Raw genomic sequence first — 26,838 nt, 5'->3', positions numbered from 1 at the left:
ACGAGCTACACCGCGGCTTGGAAAGGCTCTCGATATATTGGCAAGAGTAGCGTATACGCAGGAAGCCCAGGCTAGGGGAGAAGCACCAGGTTCTCGCGAACGGTGCAAAGCACTAATTTGTAACCAAGTTGTCGCCCTGGTTTGACACTGCAGTAAATACGAGGGTGATAGTGGTGTATATCACTGGCTTCTTCCTCTATGCCCCTCTTCCCATCACCTCTTTCCACCCTCTAGTCCTCCCACGCCGATATGCTCCAGGTGGCCGCCTTTAGCCACGTGGTGGCCTGGTGGTTGGGGTCAGGGAATGGTCCGGGTGAGCAGGAGACATTTCTTTTAAATGCCATCATTTATACTTTTGAATGAAAACCTCAATATACATATTAGTTTAAAAATAAACACAAAATTTTACGGAAAATGTCATTGCATTCGATGTAAGGAAAATGATATTTTATTTTTTCTTCTTTCAAAATTGAACTTGTTTGTTTGTTGAGATGAGCCTTACGAACCATTGGGACTTATCACCCGACGTCCAATGTCATTCTCATGGCAGCTTTGATAATTCTTATTAAAGATGCAACTTGGAAAATTTTTCACTCGAGTCCTACTGTTTCCGTATTTTGTAGTTTTCCTAATGTGTAATTCTGTGCATGTCAGCACTTAATATAGCGAAAAATACCAGGGATGTAACAGAATGTAAAGTCGATCGTAAAAGCCAAACGGATTCTCGGTGGGTTCCAGGTCATTACTCCTATAATGCGCAGAGTCCGGGGTGTAGGTTTGTGCAGCATCGGCACTCGCGGTATTCTCGGGGCGATGGTATCTGTGAGCCGCACACTGGGTCCTGTCAATTAGCTCATGCAAATGACACAGGGATTTTCGGACTATTAATGTTAATCAATTAACGACTCCGGCCAATCCACGGTATCAAATGTCTTTCTCTTTGAAATTTTTATTTCAGTTTTATTGAATCCAGACACCCACGTATTGGTGGACCACAGCCCCTTGACGGAATCAATGTCGTTAATCAGGAGAGTCGTAAAATCGAAGAAAGATTGTTATCTGTAATTCAGAAAGTTCCTTGTCGATTCTCGGAATCACTTTTATTCTTGAATAGTCATTGATTCATTTTATCGCTCAGAGTCTCGAGGAATTGTACCAAAATTGAGAGTTCCTCTCTTCGGCATTGGCTGTCGTCCGTCTCGCGTCTAAGTATTCTTAGAATTCATACTTGTCACTCGCAAATTTTTTCGAAAATTTCTCCTCATGTGTCTCGAGGACTTGGATTTCCACCTACTGAACCCCGACAATAAAACCATTCAGCGAGCTCTTCCATTGCCAAAGGGCAGGAGCGACAAATAACAAGTTCATTTCATCTTCAAATCCCAAACTAAATCAATTTGTTATAATTGATGTTCCAGAACTCAAAGAGGGATCGAGGGACCGAGTGAAAAACGCCCACAGGTACTTGTACAATCTCGAGGTCTTGCAAGTTTTTTCCTTTCTTTGCGATTAAAAATTTATTCAACAATAGAAAAGAGGGGGAGCGAGTCTTACGTCAAACGTCCGAGGCAGAGTGTTACCCCATAAAGGTGGTGAGTATGAAAAGAAAGGTGAAGAGTGGAGTGGAGAAAAAGGAAAAAAGAAATGAAGAAAGATGTTGTACATTGGAAAAATGTTGGGGAGATGGAGTAAAGGAAAATTCGTTATTAAAATTAATTATTCAAATCGGTAAAATAGCGATATAAGGCAACACCAACGGTGGCGGCAGTTTCGTCCAAATGAATCGTAAATTGGTGCCGGTGCAGGAGCGACCAACCCTTCGACGCATCCCCTCCCTTCTTCGTCAATGTTATACGCGGGGGAGTTGATGGCGTCTAACCCTTTATCCATTTTTTTCTTATTAACCAACGTTGATTTATACGTAATTGTACGTGAGAACTTTTTTCATTGTTTCCTTTTCCTCGGTCTTTTATTCCAGTGGCTCTCATTTTCTTTCAGACGACCCTAAACAATCGAATCGCTTTTTTTATCGGAAATGTCTCTTGTATCGTTAATCAATATCAATTTGATACTAATAAATCATTCATCAGTAAACATTACGATAATGTTTATCTGGAAAACGTACATTGTTTTGTCATAAAACGAGTAAATAACTTTATCCATTTATAAGAAAAATATTGTTAAACTCATTTGATTAAAGGAAACATTTTTCTGAATGTGATTAACTCGCGCAAATGTCTAATCCCAGCGATATTTCTTTCCTCAAACCTCGACCTCAGTCTCCACGTCATGTCCTCAATGTAGCGGAGGATCTCTCTCCGCAGCCTTCGAAATCTCCGATTTGCATGGAGCACGGGATTCGTTCGGTTAAATCTTCATCCACCAGAAGACAAAATCCTAACCTCCCTCCAACCCCCCGCAAGAACTATTCCCTATCTTTCTATCACTCCGGCTCTGTTCTTCCATCTCCATAACTCAGAGACTTTCATTCCAACTCCACCCCCACCATCTTTTTAACCGCAAAACCACTGCGGTCCTCATCCCCTCTTATCCTTCAATCTCTATCGGGCGCGAATTTTAATACCCAGTCTAATTTTCGATTTAATTTCGGCAAAACTGATCCGGTGAGAAATATTTTCCATCTCTCTCCCTCATTCTATTTAACACTGCCACGGATTTCTCCCTGAATTTCCTTCAACCTAACTCTGTATATCGGTCGGAAAAGTTGTACGAGCTCGAATGTCGTATATTTGCATAACGTTTCTGCGGTCTTTTGTGATATGCCGGGGCAAAACGAGTGCCTCTACCCATAGCTGTGTACACCACGTACAATGAGAAATGGAAAATGTTGGAGCATTTCAAAGTTTCAGATGTAACTTGTTAATGAAATTCATAATAATTCATTCGTCATTATTTTTTTTTATGTTCGGTTCAATTAAATGTCAGATAAATAGAGGGCAAAAAACGTGAAAATCGTGAAAAGTGAATAAGTGTCCTTTGAGACTCGGGGAATCACCACTGGGGCGCAGAAGAAGGGGTTATTAAAGAGTAATGAAAAAAAACCTTTCAAGTGGATGGGGATTGGGAAAAGGGCTGGAGAAACTTCCTCAACATTTTTTTTAAATACAGAAAGAAGCTGTGGGATTTCACTGGCATAACTCAATTTGTAGCCAATATTATTTCATCGTCGTATATTTTTTAATTACATCGCTTCAACGCCTGGCAGTACAACCGACGAATCTCCCAGTGGGACTCAGCCCTTCTCCAACTCTCTTGAACTACGGGTTTGTCCTCCACCCACACCAATCCCCCCCTCCCCTTCATTCCCTTATTAAAGGAACCTCCCTTTTACCTCCTGCCGAAAAACCCCCTGGGAATCGAACTTCAACCCTTTTTGGTATCCCACCATCAGGGTCGGTAGATTTATTTCATTAGGAGCAGGCATCCACGGAACCGCAATTGCGCACCTCTACAACAACCTGAACTTCCCTTTGAAAATTTGTCCCTCTTTTCAAATGAAAATCCTGTTCCCTCTCTTAACCAATACTTTTTCATCTCCCAAAACTGTCCGCGTCTCAATTAGACACTTTTGCAGTATGACAAATTGACTTTTGACTGAAATATATCGTTTTGGTTTGAAATTATTTGCAATAACTCGGACATAATTATTATTGAAGAAATAAATTAGTTATGAGGAGGTTTAAACGATTTTAACAATTTAGAAACTTAATATTTTATCGTTATTATTCTATTAAATATTTGATAAAAAAATCTTTCCTGAAATTCGGAATTTCACGAAATTCACCAAACTGTTGTAAACTTTACTGCAATTGTTAAGAGTGAGTTTCTCCAATTGTCCATTGTCAAAAAACAAATGAGTTATTTCCCAGTGCAAAAATGACTCGAAATTTCAAATTTTCAGAATGAAAAACGGCAAAATTATTGAAGGCCTAATGCTCAATCAGAGACATTGGGGTGAGGCACATGGGGTTGGAAAAGAGGCACCAGCAGATGTCCCGGCAATCCGCAAAAAGGCGTCAGTAGAAAAACGACCGACGAAGTTTGGGTAACAGACCGACCAATAAAGGGTTGCGAAGATGTATGCGCTAATAATCGAAGGAAAGGCTGAAAAAAAAAGGAATGTCCAATGAAAGAAATTTACGACTGTCTCTAATTAAGGAAGGAGGAAAGATAAAAAAGCCGAGTGAGAGGGGGAAGATGTAGCAGTCCATCCTGAAAGGATTAATTAATTCAGAATATATCAATTAAGAATAAGGTTTACTCCTTCGTAAGTGCGCGGCAACACGTCGACAGGCCTTTTCCTCCCATTTTTTATCATTTTATTTCCTCCTCTCGTGCCTTTTTTTTATTGCAAATTGGACGTGAAAAATGACGCCTTGATTAATCTCGCGGATAATTTAAAAACGAAGGGGTTGCGCGAACGGGGAAGGTGGGGGTGGTGGCCGAGGGATGCCCAGCTGTATGGGTGTTGGATAAAAATTCAAGACGCGAAATTGCCAATCAGAGCGAAGGCTATAACTGGAATGGCGTGAGACTCAGGGGGTAGTAATAACGTTAAAAAATTATCCCTCGTCGAGATTTCATCGGTTCGCTTCGACGCGCCTCTCCACCCCTTTTACCTCGTGCCAAAGTATATCGCCAATCCACAGTTTTTTTTCTCCTTCCTTCACTTCGTTTACTTTCATTTCTTTTCCTTCACTCCTCGAATACGCTTCCCTGGGTCGGTTAATCAACTACCCTATCCAGTTACCTTCGAGCATAATTGTCTGTATTGAAATGTATTTTTAAGGGAAGGATTGATGAGTGAAGAGTAAAGGAAATGGAGAAAACGGTAAATCAATTCAGACGCAATAAAAATGCTCGTAGAATCTTTCATTTAAAATATAAATATGCTTACAACAATATGGTACTAATAAATTCAATTCCGTAGTTGTTTAAAAATTATCAAAAAAGAACAGATGAATATACTGAAAGGCGTTCGATCTTACGCATTTAATACACACAACGCAAGAACTTAATTTGTCCCTTGGAACGCGACTATCGGGATCAATCAGGCACATGCGATTCAGTGCATTCTATTCCCCCTCCCCCTTGGCACTCAGCGAGCGCATCAACTTGAAAGGAGATCGAACGCGATTCTGCGGCTTATTTTGTTCTCGATATGTTGCTTGCGGCAACACCTCAGCCATATGGTGACGTTGAGCCGTCACAACTTCAATGTTTTATTCTATATTTGCAGGGGAGGGGGATGTGTTTGTGTGTATACCGATAGCCCGGACGAACGCGTCCCGGTGGTTGTAAATACGCCGTCGAGTCGATAAGTTAGTAAACTAATTAGCAGGCACGCCGACAAAGCCCGTCTCTCTGTCTCACTTTATTGCACGTGTGGAGTACAATCCGCGAATATCTCGTCTCTTTGTCCAATTCTCTGTTCGACCGTGTGCTGGGTTTTTACGAACGTATCCCTTCCCGCCGGCTATTTGTCCCTTTCCTACCATTTTGTCTTTCATTTTATTTTCCATTTGACTCTTTCACCCGCCTCTTGATTCCCCGTTCTTTGCATTTTTTTTTGTTACCAATTTTTCTTTTTATTTTACCGGCTGCTTTTCGGGATTTTGCGGCCCTTTGGGGATCGGAGATCAGAGGAAAAATCGTAATATGTTAATATTAATTCATTACATTTATAACTGATAATTGAGAGACATTGAAATAACTATTTTTGGTGGCTTTTCAGTGATCAATATGAAGAGGGCATTTTTCGATATTGAATGCATTAATAATTCTCATTACAAATTAAATGTTATCCGATTCATGTAGAATGACAGTTGAATAGTATTTTAATCAATCATTTATTCAACAATATACATGAGCAGTCTACATTTTTTAATTACTCTGATTTCCAAAAAAAAAATCATTAACAGTTTATAATAGTTTAATGAAAAAATATTGGCTCTTCATGATGAGCCATAAAAATCTGAAACACGAGTTGAAATAATATTTATACTGAACGGCGCACCTTCCCACGCGGTATTTTCAGTTCTGTACATGTGTGAAGGCCATTGGGAAGTGGGAATCGATGGTGAATCGATGATGACGAAGTGGACCAAGAATTCGGGCCATTTAACTCTGACAATCTCTACCTGACGGCTCCATTGTTCCCCTTGGGAGCGAAATTCAATGTTCTGACTGCGAGAACTGTTAGGTGATTTAATGTACAAGAATACCGCATCAAACTAACTCGATAGATAAACTGGAAATGGCAAATGCATATGGGGAGCGTTATGTACTCCAAACGGATTTCGCCGATGTTTCCGAGCCTTTAGGCAAAGTTGAGTCGCTTGACTGCCCTCTGAATGGTGTTACTCCACTTGTCTATTTGGGCTGTGATGCTCCAGTGATTCCCTTTCAGGATTTATTAACATATTCTTCGGCGTTTACATGTGTTTTTGGAGTATAATAAATCGTCAGTTGCGCAAACGATTTGGCTAGTCAGCGCTTCTCCAGAAATCATTATCCTAACTTTACTATTTTTGATGTCGTGGCATCTATGGAGATTTCATGATGATAAGATGAATTAATGTCGACATATCTTTCCCACGTTTTTCTGCGCAAATTTTGATTTTCAACGCGTGCTAATGATGAGCCCGATAATCCTAAAAAATAGCAGTAGAGATAGATAAAATGTGTGAGTTATGCAGAATTAACACCCGAATTGGTGGGTCATCAATTTTTATTGCTTCCTGAGGGAGAGAGGAGGGGGCAAGTCGATTGAATCTTGCTCGGCTCCATCGAATGACTGTAGCCTGACTATCATATTCTACTGATCATTATCAGATACTCATCTGTAAAATTCTCAAAGACTAGCCTTTTGCCAGTGCAATCAAAATCACTTGAATCTCACCAACTGATTAACGCAAAAAGCTTTCCAACAATCTATATCTCAATTAAATTGTCCATTGGAAAGCTCAGTTCTTTTACCCTGGCCAACGATTGAGATGTTCTGAATCCACATACAGGAACATTAATCATACATCCTCATCACTTCCCTTTGACTAGTCACTGAGAAATTGAAAACCACCCAAGTGGTATCATTTTCACAATTCTGTGAGCACACAAGTACAGATAGTACACATTGAGAGAAGCGTTAGCAAGCAGGCGACAATGGCAATTATTGTTGATGCTAAAATTTCAATTTTGCAATTGATGCACCGTAGGAGAAACATTGAGGTATAACCATACACTCGACATTGCGATCAACTGGTAGGTGAGGAAGGTGAGGGGTGGACTAACCACAGAGGATGGGAAAATGGTGCTGAGTGAAGCGATACAGAGAGGGAGAGAGACGAGTTATACAGTACCAAACCTAGAAACCATCATAAAGGTTCCGTGGTACTCCCTTTGATATTCCCTTCAATGCACAAGAACGTCTATATATAATGGGCAACGTATTTAGTTAGACATATCATTCGGTTTCCACCTATTGTGGAGACTGTGAACAAACTTCCTATTTGTTTGAACGCTGGGAGGCCTCCGACCCCACCGACCAAACCCTATCTGCTACTCAAGCTTTGTTGTCCAATGAACGATACATGTATCAGCTTATCAAGGTTCTTTGCAATGGAGTTGTTAAATGGCTTTGGAATATAATGGTCAAGTGAATTTATTGAACTAATTTTTCAATCATTTTGACATTTGGGATGTCATGCCTTCAATGAAATCTTCGGCTGAATTGTGGGATGATCTATTTTAATTGATTTACGGAGAGATAAGTGATAAAATGAAGCTCCAACCTGATGGTGCTTGTCCCATGGACTATTTCATGGAGACCAGACCATGGGGAAGTTAATAGCTGAATGTTAACAGATTTTCTTAGACCAAATCTAGAGTGTTTGAGATTCATATGATTTACATTTTTTTTTCATTTGTTTGCATTTGCATTTTCCTTTCTCAATAGATTGAGTCGAAATTTCTTTCATATGTAGTTTATATGTAGTTTAGTTTAAGTATGTATGGATTTTTGAAAATATTAATTTCCATTTGACACGCATTATTTTTTCACAGCCAAAAGGTTCTAAGTTGATGAATCCAACCCGATAAAATGATTCGATAAATGACGATAAATGATATAAGACAACAAACAGAATATTGCTAAGCGATCGATGTGTCGATACCCAATGGAAACCTCCCCATCAGTGATCTATTCAATTAACATTCACTCTCAATATGACCAATTCCCTCGAGGCTAATTACAGAAAATAATTGATGAAGATCCCCAGGAATGAAAGCAGCCAGCTCTCGAAAAGGAATCCAACGAAATTCCTTATCTTCCTCCAAATATGACAGCAATCAATACTAAAATGATTGGAATACCGCGGTAATTAAGGACAAAACCAATCGACAAGGCTAATCCAATAGGCCCCTGCCCACCGATGGAGCACCACCAAGAATTCCCATGCCCAACGTTTTATCCCTGTCGGCATCACACTCACATGCACATAACCCGGTCATCAAAGTGGAAAAGAAGCATTCTCTTAACGACCCACTGTAAAACGACATACCGTGCTTGAGTATAGAGAGACCACTTCGCGGCACCCAGAAGCCAGGCTCACACACAGACACACACACATACAGGAGGGTACACATGAGCATACGTGCCTCGATAGATTCATCGAATACTATTGAAAGAATTTCGGCAAACAATCCCCCGCGGGCCAATCGACACACCGCACAAGCCAAGAAACGTCTCTGGGAACTGTCCGTCGACCTGCGTCTCAGCGATAGAGAACGATGGGCTGCCTCGTACTCAGTATCGCTCATTTCCCCCACTGACAAAAATCCAATTGGCGAAAGGCAGAGAAACGGCCATTGAAGAGAAGGAACGATGTAAATTCGGATACAGGTCCAATTGGCACGAGACCAATGTGCGTTGAGGAGTCACAGATGACTAAAAACAAAAAGTTAAAAAATCACTAAAAAACAATGAAAAATGAGAAAAGTTGGGAAGAGAGAGAGCCGCGTGTGAGAACCTTCCCCGTCGGCTTTAAATCAAGGAGGCCCTAATTCCAGCAAGAAGCCGCGTTCGGGCGTTGTTCCCAGGATCAGCTGGCCGGCTGACGGCATTTCTCGGACATACCGTCGTACCTCATCGACCACTTCCCCCTTACTCACCTCACCTTACTATATCGCGACCCGAATACTCACCGCTGGTCAACTTTGCCAAGGAACAGCCGTGCTTCACATTTTTGAACGAATTAAGGGAATGCCCCTGACCCTGGAGCTACATCACATACCGGAAAGTTTACTTCGGCGAATTTTCCACTTCTCGAGATATCAACATTGTTCTAATTACTATGAAAAATAATCCATATCAATCATATTGGAATGAAGACAATAAATAAATCAAAATGACACCAACGAACCAGGAAGTTTTTGATGCGCACCCAAATCATCAATGCATCCAAATTCGGAAGTGATTCATTTAATAATCGAGACTTCATTTGCGAGAGACGAGACTTTTTTCAACTTCAATAACGGAAAGGACAAATTGATGAGTTAGTAATATGTGTAAAGCTAAGTGGAACACGTGGATCATCAAAATATCCTGGCTCACCTGCGCACCACCTGTCTGACCGTGCATTGTATTTCCTTCCTTCCATATATTTTTTCCCGTTTCATCGGCCTCGTGTCAATAACTTTTTCCACTGTCAATTGGCAACCGATGCAGCAGGTGATACTCCCCTTGTCCTGCGCAGCATCAAGAAAATATATTTTCCCTCGAGGTCACACACCTTGAGGTGCACAACCAGTGTGTGATATTCCCCTGTGACATCCAGAAAATGTCGTCCCTTCTGGGGGTAGCCAGGAGTTAACATCGCAGGGGGGATCACCTGCACCGCAGTGAAAGATAACTTGGCAAAGAACACGTAGAATGCAGGTGGTCACGACCTTGGCTAGGTCGAGTGCGCTGCGTCACGTATGCGGCACTGATTGAGCTGCGTGTGCAGGGGGCAGGGGGGGGGGAAGCCCGGCGGGCACATACGCATTAACCAGTTGGATGTTTATGCTGTATCTTTTCCTTTCATTCGTCTCGTACGTCAATTTTCGATGGTCACTTTACGGTGACATGATAATCACAATTGCAGAAAAACCAGAAAAGGGGTGAAATTCATTTAGCGATCGGGAGATGAAGGGTGGAATGGACGAAGAGGACATGGGCCAGTCAAATATATGTAAACATTTTATATTCCTCGAAATTATCCAACGAATGGAGGGGTGGTGAACGTTTGGGATAAAAACAAAGTCATTAGTTTAATTATTTTACAAAAATGCCAGAGAAATTTAAAAAGGCAGCTATAGAGGACGAATTCGAGCATATCCCTTGATAATCGACAAGAACATCAGCTTAAACCCTTCTTTTCGCTACCCCCTGCCACAGATATTATTGTCAGAGTTAAGCACAGATTTATCGCAAGTTCTACATTCAAGAAGACCTTGAATTTTCCTCCCAATGAAATAACCCATTCATCGGCTATTCTATTAAGAAAATTATCCCTCCTGAATCGAAGGAAAAGCTTCCAATTTCATTCCCCATTAGCAATGGAGAGTTTATCTCAAGTGTTTCTCTCGGCTCGGCGAGCGAAGCCAAGAAAACCAATTTCCAACATTGTAGAAGGAACAAGTTTTTTACGACAATAACTACTATCCCGGTGTCATCTCCAGCGGGTTGTACATGTCATTTCGATAGGGCAGTGTATAAGTGGATATCAAAGAGGGTAACACCAGGAGTCCTCGGAGATAAGACACCAGCTCCAAAAGAGAGGCAGTTGCTCGTACAGCCGGATAATGACACGACAGGGAGCACGCGTTTAAGAGTTGCTCGATGTTTAGAAAGTTGAGGTGAAGAGGATAAAGATAGCTCAGGTAAAAGCCCATGGAGAAGAGGAATAAGATGTGCAGCTGTCCGTCTCCATATTCCTCGGACGATTCAACCAGCCAGCAAACGATAATTATCTCATTTCAATAATTGACAAGTCGAGCTTGAGCTACCGAGTCGTTACACATCTGGTGTGTTCCACGACTTTGAAATTGTTTAAAGTTTTCAGGAGAAGGCAAATGTTTTCCCTATATCCTTCAAACACCTCCTCCTCCCCCTCCTCCCCGCTCTGTGCTCCCCTTCGAATTATACCTGAGAAGACTGCATTATGCTCATGGTCTTTACGCAGCAATAAAACGGATTCATGAGACTGTATACGTTTTGTTTTCTTCTCGTGGTGAAATGCTTCTTCCTCTTACCATCCCATTGTTTTCACGTCGGTGAATTGTGGACGGGAACATCATCCAGAAGGTAGACATCCCTCGGCACTAGCTACTCACCACTGCATACATACATATACCCAAGCACTAGCCATCCTCCTCTTCACCACTTCTAATACCAATGGTAACGACCCTGCGTATACTATCGCCCGTAATTATTACCGTTTACGCGGCTCGAAGCGCACAGCAGTAAAGTTTCGCACTTAGAAATGGCGGCGAGAGGAGGACCAAAGTACGTGTTGAGTTTCGAAGGATATGCGAAGGAAAAATCACGGGGTAATTGTTTTTTTTTTCTTTTATTATTATTTGTACGTGTGAATATGTCGAAGAGATGTGAGGAGAGGAACGGCTCACTGACGGAGCCCGGAAGTCGTTCGGTCTTCGGGGCTACATCAGCCGGATGGTGTGGAAAAGTATCGAAGAAGATTTTCATGGGGGGGCATTAAGTGAGGCGTTATTATTAAGTGATACTTGGCTGTTCACGCGCTTCTACAGGTGTAAAAGCCTGGCAGTAAAGACCAAATGTCGATAGTTGCTCACAAGGGGAGGAGAAATTGGATTTTTTAACGGATCAATTGCAGGCAATGAGGAAAATATTGGAAAATTTTTGGATTGGGAACCATTATAGGGGACCAGGGTGTAACTAAATGTTTCATTCAAGTAGTTTTTTTATTTTAGTAGAAGAGGAGGGGCATGACGCGTTTATAAACATTATATTTCGTTTTCCTAGGTTTTTTGAAGTCGTAGCTCTGAATCTAAGAGAGATGGCGGATTTTTTACAATAACACCACTCAATTCATTCCACAATAAAAGTTTAAAAATTGTGCTATCATACCTATATTCCAAAATATTCATCAAAAACTAATCAATAGACAAAAATCACTTATGTCGTTTTACCACTTCGCTACTGAATTATTTGACCTCTGGCCCGTCAGAAAAATGTTTTCTATTTGGCGAAACGATAATTCGTCACGTTCAATTCTTTAAATTTCTATTTTTCAACAAAAAAATACTCTAATAATTCCTCAGTGAAAAATTCTCGTGATAAGTACAGAAGGATAACGAAATGGTTAATATTATTTCTCCGAGGATTTCGATTTCACTCACTTTTTTCAGTGACAACAGAAGTATTGATTCCCGAGGGTTTGAATGATTTCCCACGTGCCAGTGGAAATAGGGGCGGGGGAAATTGGATGATCGATGAGGGCGAATATGGCGTTAGCGACACGCAAGGTTTCCGATAATCTGTGAAAATTAGGTGTACCTTCGATTTTCATTGGAGGAAAGTTCCCAAGGGCAGCGTTGATTTACTTTATATGTATATAGAACGATGGGGGTTCAATGTGGCAAACACGTAAACTCTTAATCGCCATGCAGTAGCTCAGTGCTCGAGTTTCCCCAAGTTCGGAAGTGGAGTTAAGGACCCGACCGAGTTATTAATGCCTAATTCACGTGATATCGAGCGTCATCAAGGTGATCAATACTTCCGGATTTTACGACAGGAGATTGAACATTCGATTTAATAAAAAATTTATTGGAATGCGAAAAGCAAAGGCCTTTGCAGGAAATCAGGTGAGGAATGCAGGGGCCTTACCTCCCCCACATTCATAAGGAATTGGCTCTTATTGTTGTTGCGAACAGGTGTTATGTCATTCTGTGCACATGCTACCAGGAAAATACTCTCCAACGCCCTGATGAAATTCTTCCGTGAATTTCATTTAATGCTTTCCATTTTTTCATTTTTAAATCATCAAATTAACGTTGTAATTTATTCATGTGCACTGGAATAAGCACCCGTGCAGAGTGCAAAACACACGAGTATATGAACTGAGTTGATCTTCACTGCATTCTGGCACGCCACTCCATTTCAACGTTTATGTATTCTTGCATGATAATTACAACGATAATGAGGGTTTACGATACAGCAGACATTTTTTTTCATTCATTGGAAAAAATTTAACGTTCTCTCTGAAGTGGAGAATCAAATCGCATGAAAAAGTAGTCATTACTGGGGCAATGCAGACAATTGTAATAATATAATAATTTTTTTTCTATTCTATTTTCCAATGTTTTTAATTAACCCAACGTATGCGAAGATGACGTGAACTTGTATGATGTCTTTGATGATTCTATATTGAATCAAAGCTTCTAAATGTAATTATAATTCTGGAGGAATAAACAAAATATTTATTCATGCAAAATGTTCAATTACCAGAAGATAAGACACACAAAATTCGACGATGAGGCCATCAACCAAGCGATTTTTCAAAACCATCTCCGATATTTCGAATCCATTCTCCCCTCCAAGTGGATTATTTCGAATTTACGAAATCCTTACATAATGCCATTATTATAAAGGTAAGCAGCCGATTATGAAAAAGGTCTGTTCTTTAATAAACAGCACATCAACAGCTGCCAGTAATCGCAGACATGCCCAGTCATCGCAGAAAGACTCCGCACAAGTAATTAAATTTCCGTCGTCACTTTGGGCTTTGGTCGTTGATTTTAATCGAGTATTCATTCATTTATGATAGGAATGTCTCGGGTATTCTCACAGTAGCTTGAAAACATGTCAACGACTCGTCAAATCCGCGGAAGAAAAAGGAAGATAAAATGGTGGAGGTTATACTCGCATGCATCCTCGGTATTTCCGGTTTGCGTGACACCGGAGGAAGAGACAACGAGGTAGGGAAAATATCGCGAAGCCACGGTGTCACTCTTCAATGGAAATAAATGCAATCGAGAAGTTTAGACGAGGGCCTTGACGATGGCACAGCTCAACGACGGAACAATGCGAGTTTGGAAAGAAAAAAAAAGACAATAAAAGTGGTAAATACGAGGTCGAGCCTGAAACAAGTTGCGCTGGAAGAAAAAAAAAAGAATGTCTGCCAGGACAGATATCCACTGACTGTTTCGAGATGGAAAATAATGGGAAATTGCATTGTGAGGATTGTGTTGCGATATGAATTATGGGGTAATATTTTCCGACTGGGTATAGCACTCAGAGAAAAATATAATTTTGCCAATTAAATATTCTTCTCATAAGAATTTAACAAGGGACTGCACATTTTTGACGCCATGGTGTCACTTGAATAGTGAAGTCAATTTGAAGTCGATGTTAAAGTGGTTTTTGAAATCAATTAAAGTCACTGAAATCACTTTCAGTTGGTAGAATCAAATATCACTTGTATATTAATAGAATAAAAGGGAATCCCTCTCTACTAACATTTTTCCGGGAACTGACTCATTCGCCAAAATGTCGCGAAAATTGACGAGCATTCGGTCAAATTTTATCGTATTATGTTTGTAGTACGTAACATACCAATTTAGCAATAATTTGTCATTATTCTCTCGAATGATAGTTATTGCAATTTCAATGACTTAATTTTACTTGCAATCGTTGACTACAAAATTGAAATCAAATCAAGTCATTGGTTCTGCAGCTTGAAGTCACTGAAATCACATCCCTCTTCTAATTACCGAAATCATGATTGAATTCATCTAAAGTCGATTTCAAAATGGAGTCGTGGAGTTGTCACTGAATTTGGGAGTGAGTAGCCCCTCGAAATTTAAAGGGAATTTCCCAGGGAAAATTTTGGACATTTGTTTGACTAAAAGAAATATGATGGCTAAAATTATATTTTTCTCCCAACGAACAAGGGAGGTTTATCCGCATCCGGCTTGTTCGGAAAAGGCAATCGGATATCTAAGTAGGTTAATAAACGGGTCTCGTCAATGCTGCGGGGATTCCCATAGAACCAATCGCAACGCGTAACACGCGAACGGATATACACACGCAATGAAATCGCACGCATCTGAATTTCCATCTTCTCAAGGGGTAGAGGGAAGAAAATCTGCACTAACTGCGATGCAGAAATGATTTTACGTTCGTCTAATTCTCGGGAGAGAGATACACGTTATTGTTTTTAATTTTTTTTCTTCACTGGAGGGCTTCTAGCGATTGGAGGGGTAATAATGGAGTTGGTGAGGAGAATTAATGTCTTTATTTTCACAGGAAAAAATCATTCAGCGAGGATAGAGGCGTCACGTGAATTCCAAATGTACGGCATCTGGCGGTTTCCCAGGGGATGATGGGAAATAAATATCGATGTGATCCTCTTGTTTCGACACGCACGTTACTAACGATTGTATGACCGCACTCTGTATTTGTGATAGAAGGAAAAAAATCGATTAAAAGCTTTGATGGAGCAGAAAATTAATTTTCAATTGTAGAAATTCTACCCGAAGATAACAATACATTTCAAATAACTTTCCTTCACTCGTCTAATTCTCTTAGAAATATGATATTTTAAATGTAAAATTATTTAAAAATCAGAAATATCTGCCATTATTCAACCAACATTTGCACAAAATTATTACATAAATCTCTCTTTACTTAGTCAGTCCCTGATTGTTTTTAAAATTTCATTTACGGACCATAGTGCAATAGTAGTAATAAATAGAAATTTATTTGCATTTGCGAAGATATTTTAGAATTAAAACCATTGAAATATCATAGTCAAATTGAATAATCGCAGATTATATGAAATATCGAGGAAAGTAATCAGTGCTCTAGAGTTCTCGATTTTTGTTGACGATTGAAGTATCTTGGAAACGATTGATTTTGAAATGGAATGTTATAATAGTTTTTTTCAGGATATCTTTCAATGGACTACACTAAAATTATTAAAATGTCGTGAGTCAACCTTTGACCACATAATTTATTACCTTAATGGTCAATATCGGCTACATCAGTTGAATGTATTCCGTCATTCTATGTCTTGCGATTGGATACATAAATATTCATGAATATTCATGGATATTTATAGATCCAATGGTGAAACGAAAATAAGAAAACAATATTTGACTTGGAAACGTAGTGCGATCAAATTATTGATATTTTTGGGTTTAATTACTGCCGATTACTATCGACCCGCACGTGGCTCAAAGCAATTTTACTAATTCGAAGACGTAGATGAGAGCAAATCCATTTAATTTCTAGTATTATATTAATGCTGGAATAAAATAATTGTAAAATAACTCGTCTTCTGCCTCATATCTCAATAAGGCTCTGTTCTCAGGTTGTAAAATTCCCCAGCAATTAAATTCAATATTCCATCAGCAGGTAATCTCATATCGTTTGTCTTATCCACCCTCTGGATCGATATTAATCGTAAAAAATGTAAGGATCGAAATAGGACAAGGGCAGATGTTGGTGAAAGAGGGCCGAGGGCTTTTCACCGTGCCCTGGGTTACTGAAAGGAAGAAACAGAACACAAGAAGAAGGGAACACCATCGTCTTGGGCAGGTGCTGCTGCAATTAAAAACCCAAGCGGTCTTAGTCATTTGTTTCTCTGGACGTATTTTTCTCCAAAGGTACATTTTATTTTTTTTACCATTTTTATTGTTACGACCGCGTTTCGCTGTACTCTCCCATTGTCTTAAAAATAGTCGTAATAATTAAAAAAAAAAAAAACAAAAAAAATGGAAGAATCGAGAAGAAAATTGCAATTACGGCCTTTTGTTAGGAGAGTGAGGGTCATAAAATCGGACGTGTCGAAGCTGCCATCCGTTTCGGAAGTTACCTAAAGTAGCAGTTCAAAATGGTAACAGGTGGTCGAGGGCAGGAAACTATAGACTACGTGCGAGTGGAAGATACTGGCGAGTTGTTAGCATAACAATCGGACTGGACTATACTGTTCAATGATTTATGTATCACACGGTACAACTCTGGACATTCTAGACTCCATAACACTTTGCCAATGAAAAAATAATCGAGAAAAGCCCCTTCGCTGTATAAATAATTGAATTTGTGGTTGGGAATCAATTGAGAAGAATTCTTCTCGCTGGCAGATGGTTTCGGAATAAATTTCAATTACCCGAACCGCCCACTTATTTTACCTTCGGCGTGCGCCACACATTCACCCCAATTTCAAACAATGACCGACCGGTGGATTGCGTTGAATGGCCGAAATATGATTCCGAAAATTCCAAAACCTCAAAAACGATAAACCCACAGGATAGAACAATGCCACCTCGGGGATATTCTTCGATTCCATATAAAATAACTCGAGGGGGTGAGGAAGGAAGTCACTTCCGGCGGATACCCCTCATTTTTGTCACAATCGTGGACATCAAACGTTATAGAAAGAGACCCCTGAACACTTCTTCAAGTCCGTCATCGATAATGATCTGTAACCGTTGCAAAATACGAGGCCACGCTGAGCAGAAGCGAAACATCGTAATGAGAGGTGGTAAAAGACGTATTCAATGTACTGTGTCAGGGGTTCACCTCTCTCGCCCCTGAAAATTAAATTCAACTGAATTAAATCAAACTAAATCAAGTTCCACTGAATTTTGCAGGGCATTCACTCATTTCATATCGAATTGTTGATATTAATTAAAATTGATTGAGGGGAAATACAAACTGATATACAGTATATCATATAATTTTTAAATCTAATTCAAGTTACTTGTTTCTGTTAACTCAAGCCGATCTGCAGACTTGATTCACTTCGAACTTCGGCTTGATTGAAGGAAATTTTTTGGTCTGAATTAGCATTAAATAGCGGTGTGATTCGAGACGATTGTCCATCTCAATCTAAGTAGATTAGTTCATCGAAGCTGAACTCTATTCGACGTTGTAGTCTCATTCAAATCATGTCGATTTTTCAACTTGATTTCAGTGGAATTTCGCCTTACTCTTGAGTTACCTTAAGCAATTCGACAACTTTAATCAGAGCTACCTGAAAACCGACTCAAATTAAAGAGAACAATCACCATCGAAAAATCAATTTCCATCAATAAACCGAGGACTCTATATAAATCAATCTCAAACTGACTTGAAGTGATTAGATTTTGTCATCACAGATATTTCCCGATGAGGTCCGAATTTAAGATTGATTGACTGCAGATCCCTCAAGTTGATTCAGTCCAGAAATCAAGCCCCGGTCGACTGGAATGGCTGCTTATATTTTAACGTACGTCTATTACATCGCCATCCGTCGACTGGCATCGTCTCAATCGTCGCCTTCCTACATTGAACTTTCCCAGGTCTCCACGATATGTGTGATGCACATCAACATCAACGGTAGCTGGAAGACATGGAGTTGAACGATTTTCAGCGAGAGACACGAGACGTGGTGGTGTCTGGTGGGCGTGCGTTCACGCCTACTAATTACGATTCTAGACGTCGTTATGCCTCGAAAACTCACGGATATGTGAGTCTAACATGTGTGATATTTTGAGTGAAGATGTGTGCGACAATTTTTGCGACGATGACCACGAGAAAAACCCACACGGTATAACCAATCGAAGTGGGAGACTTGCAGAGGGTGGAGTACGAGGATAGAAGAGGAAGGATGAAGAAGGGGAGACATCGTGTCTGGATCCTGGAGGTAATTACCTCCGGGCATAACCTCAGGCTCCATAGTGACAAAAACCAGCGTCTTAATGCAAACCCATGGCGCGGCCATAACTCGTTAATTATAGACCGCTGCTGATTGATCTCTGAGCACTTTTATCCCGTCTTATACCAACACCCTGTCAATATATTGTGACTGGCACGTGCGTATTTTAAGAAGATGGAAAAAAATTAATTAGAAAATACCTGGGTTTGTGAGTTATAAGTTATTAGGTCGGCTTCTTTTACTGTAACTGAGGAATATTAATAAATTCGAGTTAGTGGATGATGAGAAGTAATGGGTTTAGCTGTCGGAGGGGGACAAAAAAATTCATGCAATGAGGTACCTTGTGATGATGTGGTTTTGTAAACTTGAGCTCTTTTCTTTCAAAAATAGAAATAACACCGTGTTTTTTGATAAAATATTCAGGTGGTGTGCGTGTAGTTAACATTTTACACTGTTGAACGATACCACGGTGTTTCCTAGCTCGGGTCTGTACCTACGGGTGGTAGTGCTGCTCGAATAGTGTAAGCGGATATTGGTTATGAATATTTATAGGTTCCGGCGACACACGCACGTTGGCTTTTGACTCAGTGCGAACAATTATTGGTCTTATTCAGCTTCAAAATAACCACCACACCATCTGATGTGCTAATGGTTATAAAGAAGTCTTTGAAAGTGAAAATTATGAGCCCTTGGAATGAATGTTTTGGATGAATTTTTTGAGTTGAAAAAATCATTTTCTCCAAAGTCGGTGAATCAGCACGAAAATAAATTAAAGCAGATGTACAATTGATGGTATTCGTTGCAAGGTGGGACAAAATATGGTCTAAATCGCGTGGCGTACCAAAACCTTAATTCTTCTTTTATTTGACTCTAACCCCAGTTGAAATCGGTTGTGCTCACACCAATTTGCAAGGTGCATCGCGGCAAGTCGCATTAGTCAAGGCAGTACACCTATCGCAGCAGAGCCATCGCGTAACGGTATGCGAAGAGCGTTGTATACCATATATATTTTCCCCTTTTACTCAACCCACCCCCTCCCCCTACCCATCACCCTGTTTCATTCCTTTATGCAGTTCTGCAGCGTGCAAGCTAACTCCTCTGCGGCTAGACGTTAATGATCTGATTAATTACATGGAGACACGAAAAGAGGTTACCGAGGTGAAGGTACCACCACGGGACTCATACTTTGAAAATCAATAGATTACGGAATTTATAAAATTGATAAAATTCATTGCGACAATTTCACGAGGAGCACTAATCATTTCGATTAAACCTTATCAAGTATCATGATTAATCCTTCTTGAGCCGCATATAAAATCACTTGCTAAGTCATTTCTTTCGAAAATTATTTTTTCAAAAGATTTCGTAATTTTATTGAATATTTCCCCTTAAAAAAAATTAATAAATCTATGAGACGTTCTAATAATAACGAGGCAAAGATGTAAAATAAATCTTCACCATCGTTAATTCATTAAAATGTTTGAAAAATATATGAGGATGAGGACACAAAAAAATTACACTTGTGATTTTCGAAGTAATTACAATAATTCCCTCCCCTAGTCGTGACAATTAAATAACGTAATTAACGGATGCAGTCTTATTGTTTTCACATTCGATAACATTGTAGAGTACCTCCAATGATGAAAATCGTGTTGATAATGTATACCATGCATGACGAAGAAAACATAGACATACGTGTTAGTGGACTAGTAATCTTGTTAAGAAATCGAAAAAAAGGGATCTGTGTCTGAGCAGGATTTCCGGAATAATCATATGGTTACGGAGAAAGCCACCTCAGAATTGATTTCCTCCCCCTCAAGCCCTCTGATGTGCACATACAACAATATCTACTGGTTTTCTTGCCCTTGTTTAATAGTGTGTGTTTTTTAAAGCCAACCACGAGGTGTTTCTCATCGCTGATTGGGCCCAATGAGGGCATCCTCCGTGGTGTACGTACATAGACTTTTCAACACATAAGGATGCCCCCACAGGCTATGGAAAAACTTCTCTGAAGCGCTGTTAGACGAAGAAAATACCCAGCCGATAGCATCTTTTCGTGCTAATAATTATTGCATTAATTAGAGACGCAGTTGTTAGTGTTCTAACGTACACATAAAAGTTTAAATGGGAATCGCTCTTCGGTTGTAACATCTTGTCTCTGACCGGAGTATAATGACGTACGACACACATGCTTGTATTGTGCCATGCGAAAATCTCGTCAATTTCCCATAAAACGCAATGCGACAACGCACCAAATTCGCCAAGTCGAGAGGGGGAAGGGGAAGAAAAAGGAGTAATTGATGTATGTGCGTGTGATGGGGGTTGGGAAAATGGGGAGACGAATATTATGCGTAGGATGCACTTTGTCGCATCCTCCTTCTTTGGGTGGTGGGGTGCGTCGCAACGTGGAGCGTCGCTTGTCGGTCACGCGTGACAGCTACGAATTCATGTCCAAAGTCGTCATCGAGGGAGCGACGTGCCAAATGCCTTTTTTTTAGTTCATGCCGGGGTCATATGTTGGGATAGGGCAATGCATTTTGGAAGTTGTATACATATAAACCAAAGCTATTGGAACCCTTAGCCCTCACGGGGTCGAATATATCGACGATTTCCTGGGGGTTAACATGAAGTTTTAGCCATTTTTTTTTGCAACTTCGAAGCAACGAGGCTTTTTTTATTTCTACATTTGAATATTTGTATTGACAGCCTCTTGAATCCATCAGGACATGCTTTATTGGGAGCATTCACTCGATGTATTGATATTAATTTGTACCTTCAAAATTTCAAAAGATTTAGAATTTGAATTTTTCCACTTTATTTGCATGCGCTGTGTCGCTTTTGCTTTCCACCGGAAGCCTTTTTCTACATTTTACAGATTTTATGGAAAAAAAAAAAGTTACAGAATATAAATGAATACATTCCAACATATACTATCACATGCCCTCGCTTCATAAGTCAAAGAGCCCATTGAAAAGTCCATAAACAATACTTTTTGAAACAATGTAGCTGTCCAAACATTTGAAGCCGCAATCGAAAAAAATCTCGATTGCGCTTTTATTTTCTACTGAAACGGAAAATTCTCTCTCATCAGTCCCGCCAACTTTTCTTATAATGTAATACAGTCTCACCATAGCCTTTACGCACTCTCCCGTGTCGTTTTCCAATGTCGGTCGCTCGTTAAGAAACGCGTGAACCGTAACCAGGTGTTCGTCTGTGTTTCAATTATTTTAGAAGAAAACATTAGCGAACGTCACGTTGGGGCATTTGTATTTATGCCTGACCGCTTCACAACTTGACGCACTCCAACTCGTCCGTGTGACTTTAGGCAACCGTTATTAAAAGAGTCACTGGTTATTCATGAAGCTATGAAAAACCACTGTAATGAAAAATAATAGAAGAGGAAAACGATAATTTATAATACAAAAAACTCGGGGATGGGGGAATTAATGGTGAAATAAAAAAATTTACCCAGTTATCGGGGCGAAACGGATAAATTGCACCAATGAAAGAATTACCAGTAATTGGTAATTTATAATCGAATAATGTTTTTTTCGTTGATTGCGATTAGCGTAATGATAGAACAAGAGTCATTGAAAAATATCGTAAAAAGTAATGAGCGTGGAGGAATTGAAGCTTTGCTTCGCAGAAATTCACAATCGACTCCATAATTGACAAGATAGATATAGCATCATTAATGGAAAACTCATTAAGGATATTATTAACATCTAATTCCACTTCCAATTACAGTGTATCGCTACGCATCGATGCTAGAAGTGATCGTTAAAGGCATCAAACAGACGAAAAGGAAATAGTGGAAAAAGCAACATCACTGCCGAGTGAGAAAATGAGGAGAAGAAGAAAAAAAAAATAATAATAATCCGACATAAAAAAGATGAAGACTCGTCATTTTTCGACGAAGCCTTTGGTTCTGTCCCTCGAGGGGTCGGTGTTTAATTGCCGTCATCATTCACCCTTTTGCGACAATGTGACCTTTTAGAGTCTCGCGACTGACCGTATATATTGGCGAGTGGGTGGAATGGGGGGGTGGGAAAGGGGAAAGGGGCAAATAGGGAGAATGGAAGACGAACAAAATCTCTCTCCACTTCGTGAGAGTTGGTAACCCATCCAAAGGGGTTATACCACGGGCATTTTATTGTAAAAGAGTCTCATGGCGCTTCATGGTCACAGTATCAAAAGAACTCATTATTGATGGCGTATTGAAACGGTATGAAATGCGGTGATAAAACCAACCGGACCCACCAGCACCACCGGCGGTCCTCCACTTAACGTCCGACATTATATATAGCGAATCATGAGAATAGAAGGGACGTCGAGGAGGTGGAAGAGTTTGGAGAAGTGAGAGGGAAAGATATGGGAGGGCTTTTCTGCGCAAGTGGCGATGCTTACTTTTATTCTCACACATTGTGCAGAACAATGTATTTTGACGGAAATATATTATCGCACGTCTACGGCAATTGCCATTTGTTTTCTCTTTTCATTGCTACCAAGTGTCACCGCTGAGAATTTTCATTCTATTGCTAATCTGCGAATTTTCGTTTGAAAATCCCTAGTAACATGCGTTGTGAGTGAGAAATGAAACAATTAACTGTCATTTGCCCTAATTTCTTTGACCTATCGGGACTTTGACAGTTTTTAGAACTTCAATCAAAGTCGTATTTTTTCAAAACCAAAATTTTTTGTGAATTTCACCAGTTATTTTACATTACGTTCCCTAACCTTTCTTCATCCAGGGGAAAATTACGGAACAAATTGTAGAATTTAAGTGGAATAAATTTCGCTCGCGGATCCATTTCGAAACGTAAGTGTTAGTATTTTTTTTTCTGGTGATTTTAATTGAATTTTTCACCCGTAAAAAAATGATAAAAATGGCTTGGGCAATCAGCCCAATCATCAATTACTCACCGCATGACTAATTACTTTTAGAAAATATTATGGAACTATTCTTGAACTGAGTACAGAGACCCCAGTTGGGATGGGTACATAACAGTCTGTATATACCCATACGCAAAACGATGGTCCGTAAATTAAGCAATTTGCTAATGATATTCTCACGCGGCTCGTATTTTAGCCTTACGTCCGGCTCTGTTTTTAATGTCGGTGCTACATCAGGGAAGAGATATCCCCTTCCACCCCTTCCATCTCCGAACAGACACACATCTCGTGTAAATGCGTGTATAAAGCCTCTTCGCGGAGGACCTCCTCGGTTGTTGTTTTAACGGCGGTTGTATTTCATCGTTAGTCCAAGAACCGATAGCGCTGAATGCAACATCGATGACATTGTGCTCACGTGATCAATAAAAGACTAACAAAGTTAGGAATTAGGGGGGTAATGGCTGAGTTGTTATTCATCTACAGCAAAAACTGATGTTTATTGTACAACGTAGATCGTGAAAAATAAGTCAAATGCTAATATCCAACCTTTGGGGAATTGATATCGATTTTTTTGCACAATATAAAAAAGTATCTCGCAAATTAATTTTAGAAAAACCTGAACCACTTTGATTTTTGTCCCTTCTTTTTTCTGGTAATTGAGGAAATTTGGCAGAAATATCTAAAGAGACTTTCATTGTGTGTGTCTCCATCTCTCTATAAATAGTATAGTTATATTTTATAAATTTTCTCTATTCACAAAACCAGGAACAAGCAATTTCCAATGGCCTGAGGGTCAGTCGCTGGCTCATTCGCCAAAGAAAACAACATTTATAAATCAAGAAAAAATGATTACCCTGTGAAAAACTAAGGTTACACTCCCTAACTAAGGGGTATCCATTTCAACCCCTCCTTTCATTTTCACCGGATTACTTCTCGTAATATTTCAGATCGGGATTTGCGAACCATCGCCCCTTTGTATTAATAACGAGTGCTATCATCCTATACCTATTTTTTTCAACCCCCATTCCAATTCCACCCCGTTGCCTAACCTCACTCTCCCTCCCTCCCCACCCACGTGAGCGCCTCCTTCCGCTTTTACAACTCCAAGTCCATAGCCTCCTCTCTATTTCAACGGCTGAGCCCCTTGTTTTTGTTTAGCCGGAATGAGGGTACGTTTAAATCTTAGGATTACGAAAGCCCAGTGTCGTTTCGCCCTTTTTTTCGTCTTTGCTGGCAACTATAGAAAAGAAGGATCGATCGCCCTTATGCAACTTTTAATTGTTCTCTATTTGTTATTTTTTCAATGCTCCATTCAATTTATTTCATGGCAAAGATGAATAATAAATAATAAGTATGAATAATTATTACACATATATCGGTCTACAATATTTACTTTAAACAGTGATAATAATCATGCTGCATATATTATAATAATTATAATTTTTTAAATGGTCAAATATCTGGCAGAGAGATTTACTTGGAAAAAAGTCTTATTTTGCACTTCAAATTTCGGATTTCATTCAAGGGGTGAAAAATACTCAGACATTTTATAGTCTCAACAAAACATCTAATTTTTAAGACTCGTCATACAATAATTCGAGGAGGGACATCAACTATCCAAGAAGTTCACCGGAAATTTCAATCGAAAGTGCTAAAAAATGGATGGAAACCCTTTCACAGATTTCTTCTTCTCTCTGCGTTAAATTACCGTAAATTCAATCCATTAAATTATTAGAATTTGGATCGACTGGTCCTCATTCACCTCGGGTCGAAGGTACGGGTTAATGAATGAACGCTGAGGCCGGAAATTTGGTGCAGCCGCAGAGGAGCCTCTGCCCTTAATTAATATAGATTACGTCTGATTATATATTTATCTATTAATTTATATCAACAGCCTGTAAAACCCTTCATCAACCATTTATTATCGGTGCGACATTGAAAAAAAATCTACTCACGTAAATTAACTTCCATAGCAATTAATTGGAGGGAATTTCAGTTCAGAATATTATTGTTTACTAGTGAACAATAGAAATATTCTAATATTCAGTGGAAAATATAATGTTTGTAGTTTTCATTGTTAATTGCGTTAGCAATTGCTCTCAGAAGGTGATAATATTTCCGACAATAATGTTCACCCCGATCTGTACTATCGACTTTATCAATTTGGCTTGAAATCACCCCAATGAAATAACAAATTGATTGATCCTCTCATTACCGGCATTTTTCCTCGAATTTATTTACCTCTTCAATATTCTTCATGGAGATAAAGGATTCATTACGATTCTCTTTGTTCGTGAATGGTAGAAATAAAAGGAGAGAATGACGAATGGAGCTGGGTGGAGATGTAAACTTGAGAGTGACTGAAACAATGATCCATCGATATATATCTGGTCTCGGGCGTCTCTTTTTCCAACAAAAGAGCAAATGAAAGCTCCGACTTATCCCCGAAGCTCGGTTTCTGATTGAATGGCTTCGCCTCAGGCACTCAAGCCTTCTCCACCCTATTCTCCCTCACCACCATTGCTATCTTCTCATAATTCGCAGTAGCGAGACACAGAGAGTACGCGGTATTTGGTATCTGAAATCCTCAATATTTTTAAAAGCACATGAGAGGGCGGAAGAGGGAGGGAGGGGGGGGGTAGGTCGCGAAGAGGATTGCGAAGAGAGACAAGAGTGGAGGATTATCATGTATACGTTGTGCAACAGAAAGGGAAGGAGAAAGAGATCAACGAACAGGAGGTGAAGGTGAGGGGATGAACTCACGAGGGTTAGAACCGCTCTCTCCCTCAGCTCACTCTTATCATCGTTTGGGGGGGGGGGAGGGGAGGAGGGGAAAAAAAGGGATGAGCGAGAAGGCACTACACTTTCTCTCGACGTCTCTTTCACCTTCAAAGGGGAATAGAGGAGAGGAACAGCGCATCGCGGCCATTAAAATACGAATGATAATTATGAGAGCGACGGCGGAATGATCAGTCCGCTTCAGACGGGAGTGATCGTCCGTATACCGGTTGAAGTTGACTCTTTATTCATATACTCTATTTCCATTCTACCCTCTTTTCCTGCACCGGTGCATTCTTCAGAATTCACTGATGCTCACTTCGGTGGAAATAAAAGAATTGATTTATTTTTCTCGTATCTTGAAAGCCTCCGACTTCAAAGGTCTCATCAGTCATTTTGTTTTCATCATCGCTTGACGATTTTT

The 26,838-nt window shown here is 39.9% G+C and overlaps 1 long non-coding RNA gene across 7 annotated transcripts in view; it reads right to left on the bottom strand.

Annotated features, from left to right (window-relative positions):
• LOC135161239 (uncharacterized) overlaps positions 1 to 26,838 on the bottom strand; it is a 123,651-nt gene that overhangs the window by 16,656 nt on the left and 80,157 nt on the right. Inside the window, exon 6 of one of the 7 annotated variants that reach the window (XR_010298741.1) lies at positions 918 to 1,059. The exons of 4 other annotated variants lie outside the window; for them this stretch is intronic. This is a non-coding gene — a long non-coding RNA (uncharacterized LOC135161239). Of the gene's footprint in view, positions 1 to 917; positions 1,060 to 6,981; positions 8,966 to 16,654; positions 17,638 to 26,838 lie in introns of those variants that run through there. 2 more of the 7 variants (XR_010298742.1, XR_010298740.1) reach the window with 2 other exon arrangements.

Source organism: Diachasmimorpha longicaudata, chromosome 4 (assembly GCF_034640455.1).
Source record: "Diachasmimorpha longicaudata isolate KC_UGA_2023 chromosome 4, iyDiaLong2, whole genome shotgun sequence".
In the NCBI taxonomy this organism is placed as follows: Eukaryota; Metazoa; Arthropoda; class Insecta; order Hymenoptera; family Braconidae; genus Diachasmimorpha; species Diachasmimorpha longicaudata.
The sequence above is the reverse complement of the archived record's forward strand: the minus strand, read 5'-3'. Positions and strand labels throughout refer to the sequence as shown.